We start from the raw sequence: 9717 nt of genomic DNA, 5'->3' as shown, positions 1-9717 counted from the left end.
AGTCTCCCTCTATCTGTTACAACCTGCTGATGATTCTGTGACACTCTAAGCTCAGTGGCCACCTCTGTCTGAGAACATCCTGCTTGAAGCCTCACAATAACGAGGTACCACAGACCGATTGTAAGGAGTCGTCTTGGGCTCATGATGTTAAAATGCGAACAGCATGATGGGGAGGACTGTTTAAAGGGAACCTGTCACCTGAATTTGGCGGGACCGGTTTTGGGTCAATCTTGCCTTGCGCAGGAGTGTACTACAGCGGACAGAGAATGAACTTCAATCCAATATTGCGGCCAGCATGCAGCCAGCGGGTAAAGAAAGGGTGAATCAAACACCCAAAAACTCCGCCCATATGACCCAAAACCGGTCCCACCAAATTCAGCTGACAGGGTCCCTTTAAATACCAATTCTCTTTGAACCCCGAAATGTATTGGCCAATTCATGGATCAAACACTTGATGTGAATTTCACCATTGAGCTTCTTGTTAGAGAACAGCAAGTTGTGCAAAAATTACTGAAATACTGAACAATTGGACATGTGCATCCAAAAGTTTAGAGAAAGTCACATTAAAGGGAACCTGTCAGCCCCCCCAGGCGTTTGTAATTAAAAGAGCCATCTTGTGCAACACTAATGCTGCATTCTGACAAGGTGGCTCTTTTTGGTATGCTCCTTGCACACGCTGAAATAAACACTTATAAAATGTGCCCCCTCATACCGTGAAATCGCCAGGGAGGTGGGTCTTTCCTTCCTAATCAGACGCAGCACAGCCATCATTCATAACCCCTTGGCGCCGGTCGCCACCTCCTCAGCATTATTTGAATCTGTCCCAGAGCCTGTGCTGTTATGTTATCCCTTGGGCATGTGCAGTTAGCGCTGCCCGTCTTCTGACATCATTTGATGTCAGGCTGACATGAGTGGATGTCTCATTCTGAATCGCTATGGAGTTTTAAAACAAACATAATTTAAGATGGATCCTGAGGACAAGGTGACTACTCACAGAGGTATGTCCACCCTGGCCCCACTAGATAGACAGGTCTCTCCCTAGGCACAGATCAACAGAGACCTATTAATCATGCAGAGGAAGGCGAGAAGTCAGCAAGGACATACCTCTGTGAAAAGTCATCCAAGTCACTTTGTCCCAAGCAGCTGTTTTAAATTGTTTTTTTCTTATGTGTTTCGCTCTGAAATGCAACACATTTCCAATAATGCAGCGTTGTTGGATTTCTGCTGCCATTGGATAGCATAAATCAGGCACTGGCTGCGTTACTGCAGCAATTTTTGGTTTACCGTGAATACATATTTTCAAATGCCAGCCTGGAAATATTCCGAGCCTGGTGCTCAGCAACATATCCCAACACCACGCACCTAGGTTGACAGCCATTGTCTGATTCAAGCTACCCATAGTCCCGGCAGCCATAATCTCACACCATCAGCCCAACTCCACCGGCTCTTGAACGTCTGGCTCATCTGCGCTGCTGCTCCCCCCTGGAAAGGACTTTGCAGTCAGAATTGTAGCCATAATGAAGACTCATGCAGGAAAAAGAGACTTCCTGTTTCTACATGGAGCTTGTAAGGATTCACCTAGTCAGTTTTTAATTACGTGATGTCATTGACCTAATAGAAAAATTAGCTATTTGGAAGGGCAAAAGGAGCAATTGTAAGTTAGTTAAGTAGCGAATGAACTGTGGCGGTGGAGCTTTCGTATTGCTTTTCTAACGTCTTTGGGGTCATTGAGTTTTTTGGCCAAGTACAGAATTTGGTCGTGTCAATTTGTCAAGAGAAAAATGGGGTTTCTGTCTTCACTATTTCATATGTTTCAGACTGAAGATGTAAATGAAATTCAACAGCAAAACAGATCTTAACAAGCATACCATTTTCATTCTAAGTAGTTTGCATGGGATTTTTGTAGACAGGCATGAACAAGTTTAAATACAGCTCCCCTGCCTGAAGCCATGTTCGTGTTATCAAGAAGGAAATATTCTGAGTAACATCATTGACTACATTAAAATGGTGAGGATATTCCCATCGGGAAGCATGAATACATTGTCCAAAGGAAACACTAACATACCATGATTTTATATAAAAGAAAATGTAAGAAATAATAGCCATATACAATGGACATGTAAAAATAAAAAATACTAACTAAGAAAATTAGAATAAAATATTCAGTGGCAGATTGAGGGTATCCAGAGCCCTTGGTAAGTCAGAGTGTAAGCCCTCCAGCAACACATTTATCATGTGACATGTTACAGTAGTGTTCAAAATAATCGCAGTCTGTTCAAAAACGAGTTAATCACAAAATCTTTATACTAGTTTTTATTTCCATGCACTGGGAACATCGCACACTGTTTTCTAATTCAAAACATGAAGAGAAATATATATAATTTTTAACTACCGTACTTTAAAGAAAATAAAAAATGAACATTGGGCTGATCTAAAAAATAGCAGTATCTGCATTTGGCTTTACAATCTCACAATAGGTACATTTTCCTGTGAATCACTAACCTAATATTTGGTTGTCACCCACAGTTTTTTAGAACGGCTTCACGTCTATGTTGCATAGAGTTAACCAACTTCTGGCACTTGTCAACTGTTATTCCATCCCAGGATGATTGGACTACAGCCCACAATATTTGGCATTTGTTGGTTTTGCCTCAAAGAAATTTTTGATGTTCCCCCACAAGTGGTCTATCAGACTAAAGGTACCTTCACACAACGATTTCGTTAACGATATCGTTGCAACGTCACGCTCGTTATGCGTGACAGCGACCAAGGATGAGGCCCCTGCGGGGAGATCATTGGTCGCTGGGAATGATCAGGACCTTTTTTTGGTCGCTGATCACCCGCTGTCATCGCTGGATCGGCATGTGTGACGCCGATCCAGCGATGTGTTCACTGGTAACCAGGGTAAATATCGGGTTACTAAGCGCAGGGCCGCGCTTGGTAACTCGATATTTACCCTGGTTACCATTGTAAAAGTAAAAAAAAAACAAAAAAACAGTACATACTCACATTCCGATGTCTGTCACGTCCCCCGGCGTCAGCTTCCCTGCACTGACTGAGCGCCGGCCGTAAAGCAGAGCACAGCGATGACGTCACCGCTGTGCTGCTTTACGGCCGGCCGGCGCTGACACAGTCAGTGCGGGAAGCTCACGCCGGGGTACGTGACAGACATCGGAATGCGAGTATGTAGTGTTTTTTTTTTTTTTTACTTTTACAATGGTAACCAGGGTAAATATCGGGTTACTAAGCGCGCCCCTGCACTTAGTAACCCGATGTTTACCCTGGTTACCCGGGGACTTCGGCATCGTTGAAGAGTTTCAACGATGCCGAAGTCTTTCCCCTGATCGTTGGTCGCTGGAGAGAGCTGTCTGTTTGACAGCTCCCCAGCGACCACACGACTTACCAACGATCACGGCCAGGTCGTATCGCTGGTCGTGATCGTTGGTAAGTCGTTCAGTGTAACGGTACCTTAAGATCCAGGGATTGGGCAGGCCACTCCATAACATCAATTTTGTTTTACTGGAACCAAGATTTTGTTCGTTTACTGGTGTGTTTAGGGGCGTTGTATTGTTGAAACATCCATTTCAAGGGAATATCCTCTTCAGAGTAAGGCAAAATGACCTCTTCAAGTATTTTAATATTATGCAAACTGGTCCATGATCCCTGGTATGCGGAAAATAGGTCTGACACCATGGTAAAAGAAACATGCCCATATTATGATACTTGCTGCCACCATGCTTCACTGTTTTCAGAGGGTACTGTTGCTTGAATACAGACTTTGGGGTCGTCTGACAAACTGTCTGCGGCCCTTGGACCCAAAAAGAACAATTTTACTTTCATCAGTCCACAAAATGTTTCTCCATTTCTCTTTAGGCTAGTTGATGTGTATTTTTGGCAAATTGTATCTACTTCAGTAGACTTTTAAAAAAAACAAAAACAAAACAAAAACCAGTGGACTTCTTGCTAATAGATTAGCTTCACACAGGCGTCTTCTGTCACAGTACTGTCAGGTAACTTGAGACTGGTTTTGATCATCCTGGAGCTGATCATTGGCTGAGCCTTTGCCATTCTGGCTATTCTTCCTTCCATTCGAATGGTAGTCTTCCGTTTTCTTCCACGTCTCTCTGGTTTGGCTTTCCATGTTAGGCTGGGTTCCCACTGCGTTGTGAGAACCCGTTTAACGCACTACGTTACACCGCAGCATAACGCAGTGTAACGTAGTCCGTTAATGCCGCCATTACAAGCAATAGCGAGCGCATCGCTAGCGCACGCCCAAAATGTGCGCTAGCGATGTGCCGTCATTGAGTGACGGACCCGAGACGCCGCCTGCAGCGTTTCCAGGTCCGTCACTGCTAGCGCGCCGCTAGCGCAGATGGAGCTAGCAGAAGCTCCATCTGCGCTAGCGCTGTGCAAGCGCCGGCACTTGCATTAGTGCAGTCCGTTTAACGGATATGTTGAACGGACTGCACTAACGTAGTGTGAACCTAGCCTTAAAGCACTGGAGATCATTTTAGCTGAACAGTATCATTGTCTGCACGTCTTCTAAGTTTTGCCCTTGCCAATCAACATGTGGTAATATAATTTATACCAAAAACGTCAATTAATCTAGTCATATTGGACCGCTATTATTTTGACACTACTGTACTTGATGTTTTTGGGAGGTTGTGATGAACACACAGGTGCCCTGGTGAACATATGCAGATTTAAAGGAGACAAATGCGCCACACCAAATTTATCCCTTTTGTACATCGCTAAACTTAACGATAATGGTCACTATCTAATAAGGGACAGCGCTATACATAACAAGAAGGGACCCTATGAAATAAAGATCAGAGCTATAAATAAACGAAAAGGCCACAGTGCTCAATGTAAATTAGTATGCTCCCTTTGAAAAGTAAGATTTTAATCAATATCTCACTGAAAATATTTACAAGACTGAGTTTCAAAGAATATGTTTTAACCCATAACATGAAAATAAGGTTAATAACTTTGATTGCAAAATCTTCAGTTTTTTTTCATCAACTAATTTGAGTAAAACTGAATACACCCCATATCACAAACAACTATATCTAGTATTTTTTTTTATTACTTCCGTAATTTTTAAGGCCTGTGAGAATTCTTCTTGGCCTGGAATGAGAAAGTCGGCCACATATTGCAATATCTATCTTTTTCCATTCTTCAAGGACTATCTGGGCTTCCATAACACCACAGCAGTGCCACTCTGTAATGACTCTATATAATATAGGAGTTTCACTTTTTGTATTGAAGAACCGAAATAAATTAACTGTTTGATGATATTCTAATTTTGTGAGAAGCACCTGTATCTCCAGGGCCAGTGCGATAATCGGAAAAGAAGAGTTCGTGTTCTAAATCACAAATATGCTCAAACCCGTAACTAGAAAAATACGGAGCACTATCTCCACAATGTTTAAAGGGAATCCGTCACCCCTAAATCGTATATGAGCTAAGCCCACCGGCATCAGGAGCTTATCTACATATCTGGAATGTAGATAAGCCCCCGATGTATCCTGAAAGATGAGAAAAACAGGTTAGATTATACTCACCCAGGGGCGGTCCCGCTGCGGTCCGGGGCCTCCATCTTCTTATGATGACATCCTCTTCTTGTCTTCCTGCCGCGGCTCCAGGGCAGGCGTACTTTGTCTGCCCTGTTGAGACAGGCGCAGGGAGAGGTCAGAGGCGCCCGGCGCCTTGCAGTACTTTACGCTGCCCTCAACAGGGCAAAGTGCGCCAGATCCGCAGCAGGAAGACAAGAAGAGAAAGTCATCGTATGAAGATAGGAGGCGCCGGACCAGGACCGCAACGCCCATCGGACCCAGACCGCCCCTGGGTGAGTATAATATAAACTGTTTTTCTCCTCTTTCAGGATACATCAGGGGCTTATCTACAGCATTACAGAATGCTGTAGATAAGCCCCTGATGCCAGTGGCCTTAGTTTATAGGCCACTTTAAGGTGACAGATTCCCTTTAACAGCCATGTCATCAGCAAAGATTAGCTTGTTCGGGAAAAAAAAAAAATGTTGCAAAAAAAACTATTTACCTGTGGCCTAACATTTCTGTGGTCTGGGCCACAACAAACAATATGAAAGTTGTCATATTAAAAGGCAACTTCATATAAAAACATCGAAGAGTGTGGGAATATAAATTTATGCCCGTCAATGATGCCCACCACACAGGACTTAATCAGTCACAAGGATTTATGACTTACTACAAAATCTGAGGAATCAGCTTGAGAGACATTTAGGGCACCAGGTCTCTGATCTTACATGGATATTGGGACAATAAAAAAACTATTTAAAATTTTTAAATGTCCATTCATTATGTCAAGTCTCTGCTTTTTTGTGCATATATTTGTGTTTCTCCAGTTACACTGTGTTATATCATGCCTGATGAGAAGTCTCAAAAGCTTGCTTTGTAATAACACTTTTGATACCTTTTAATGGCTGATAAAAATAAATATTAGTAATTGTGTTTCTCCCACTGAGGACAATCATTTCTGTCTTAAGAATCGCCGTCATGTTTCATATTTTGACAGGTGGGTGCCGCCAGGCCCCATCTCCACCCATTTTAGCAAGTTACCTAAAACTTTTATGAAAACACTAAAGATTGCAAATATTTTGCAGAACTTAGTGACTTTTTAAAACCAGAGTAATAACTTCCCCACATGGCTCTTGTAAGCAGAATGTTCATTTCTAAAGTGGTGAAATTATGGTTAGTAATAGGGATCCTTTTTCAGGATTCTTATTAATTCATTGGTTGGTACTTTCCAGCCACACTTCATATTAAATACTTTGCTAAATGGTGGCGGTTTGGAGGCACTTACTACAAATATCATAAGACAGAACACGAATTGATTGTAAACCATTCCACTTTGCAGAAATATAAAAATGACAATTCGATAGACCTGACTTTCACATCTAATAGTCAATGAATGGGTGCATTATATGACTGGACAGTACAGTGAAGCATACATGTGCTGTAAATTCGAAAGAACGACACAGGAGTATGGCCAAAGGCATCAGGACACTGGCTCGTAGGCTCTGCACAAACATTGCAATAAAAAATGGTCATTATGAGTTTGTTCAGTCAACTTCTTTTTATTTAACCATTAAGAATATATATATATATATATATTCTCTTGATGAGAATGTTAAGTATATAATTCCACATGTGTTAATTCATAGTTATGATGCCTTCAGCGTGAATGTACAATTTTCATAGTCATGAAAATACCGAAAAATCTTTAAATGAGGTGTGTCCAAACTTTTGGTATGTATGTACATATATTATATATTGATATATTAAACTAAAGTTGGCCGATCCTGCCAATATCGACGGGTTCAGCTGACAATCTAACGCGCAGAGGGGTTCCTGACAGATTGTTGGGAGATAATAATCTGACATTTATGATTTTGGACTGCCAATCAATCCATTTGTTCTTGAAAAGGGAAGAGGTGTCTAGCGGCAGCACTCAGAAAACTCAAGAGCGCTCCTGCCTATGGGAGGGAGAGTCAGGCAAGCTAGCTGTTGGCTGAACCAGGATTCTGCCATTTGTTTGGCAAGCATCTAATTTAGATTGGAGGCTTTAGACTTTTAAAAAGGTAAGCAGTCACCAGGTTATTGCTACCCAATATGGGAGCAGCAAGATGTATGGGCAGCGACCCTGCTTCCAGCAATATATTAATTACACTAGTCTGCTTAGTATAATTTTTGATAGAGATATCTATCTATATATCTATCACTGATTTATCAGAATGAGATTAATACTAGAGGATTACTTGGCCAGCTGCAGGTTATGCAACCCCACCCATACCCACTGATTGGCAGCTTTCTGCCTATGCACAGTATACATAGAAAGGTGTCAATCAGTGGTGCGGCGGGGTTATACGCGTACAGAGCTCAGCATTCAGGGATCTGCTTGTTCTGCAGCAGATAAAATAGTTTTAATCAAAACTGCAGCACCCAATAAAATGATACATTGCTGGATTCAGGATCTCTGCCCCCACAGCATGCTGCTCTCAGATGGGTTAGAATAAAACTTGGTTACAGATTCTTCTTAAGACGGGTCTGAATTTTGACTTTCAAAAGGGGTCCATATCTGATCATTTGTAGCCGGAGAAGCGCATTCATGAATCTGGACTGGTCAGATTTAGCACAGCATTTGTATGTGATTTATCAGAAGTTGAGACACAAATAACGACTACAACAAAATGTCCCAAAATATTTAATCAGCAGCAAGAATCAGTATTACAGTAGACACCATACCTCTATATAACATACTTGTCAGCAGCCATTCTTGGTACGCACCACAGTGCGCTCACACAGACTCCTCGTAACATGCCACTAATCACTCGCTTACTCCAAGTCCGGCTCTCCAGCAGCAGTCGCTGAACATTCACTACTCATTCTACACAATATTGTTTTGACAATATTAATTCTCATACCTGGAATTCAATTTCAGCAGAAAGGAATCAGGGTGGAGACCCAGCGGATAATCACACCTAAGCTACACCTGCAAAGGCTCAGAGGTGCCCGATTTAGGATCTGATACCTTCCGTCAAGTTCATTCCTGTTTGGTCAAAGCTGGCCAAGTGCACAGTGAATACTACATTAGATTATTTAGCAAGGAAGGGATAAAAAGCACCAAAATTGCAATCCTGTATTTTACACAAAGTAAAGTCATCAACTCTTTAAAAGCGTTCTGCAAGCAATCGATCTCAACACATGAATGGCTTCGTTTATCAGAAGGAACACTTTTTGGTTAGGATTTTCCATCAGTTTCAAGCTAGCCAACAGGGGCCATTGTTCTATACAGACGAGCAAAATATTGTCCGTGCGCTCCACAGAAAGTGAACATGTATTCCCAATGGAGACCGCACTGCATGAGCTGGATGTTGGTAAGAAGAACATCTTGTCAGCAGGTAAACGGTTGAAGAACGTACATGTCTGTCTTGGCCACCAGAGTCACATCATCCAGTTGACATCAGGGGGTTTTCACCATAAAATGCATGACATACCGTACATTGAACCCACTACATGTGGATATAGTGATTGCTTTCAAGCAGAATAATATATGTTTAAATATTGCAATATTATATAAAGACATTTTGTCAAAAACCATTTTTACCATTCACCACCCGAACCTTACTCAGCATTGGTCTGGTGGGTGAACGCACTTCTGACGCACAGTGCTCTGAATCAATATAGTTTGGGTCTGCAAAACGGGTAAGAAATTATGACTGACAGACATCACTCATGTTCCAGCGATGACCTGACAACCCACTTCATTGCAAGTGTAGAAGGGGTCCTGGTGGGGATCACTAGATATGACCTCTGTCAGTAGATCATCAGTAAGTAGTTATGGTCGTTACTGGTTTATAATGGCTGGAAAACCAGATGATTAGCAATGAGTTACACAACAGATGTTGTATCGTACCGTAAAATTCCCAGGAACAATACTTTTAAGTACACTTATTTAATACACTTGAGATTAAAATAGGATACCCCCTTATCATATAGATCCCATATCCCAATAACATCCCATATCCCTTATTGCTCCAAAGACATTCTAGCTTTCAAGTGCTTTGCATAATATATGCCATCATGTCAACCTTAAGCAAGGCCAGACTCATACCAAACTGGGCTCTGGTCAGCACATACTAAACAGATTTTTTTTAAAAAGGAAATCCATCAGTAAGA

This window comes from Ranitomeya imitator, chromosome 1 (genome assembly GCF_032444005.1).
Source record: "Ranitomeya imitator isolate aRanImi1 chromosome 1, aRanImi1.pri, whole genome shotgun sequence".
Lineage (NCBI taxonomy): Eukaryota > Metazoa > Chordata > Amphibia > Anura > Dendrobatidae > Ranitomeya > Ranitomeya imitator.
This window is presented reverse-complemented; position numbering follows the sequence as displayed.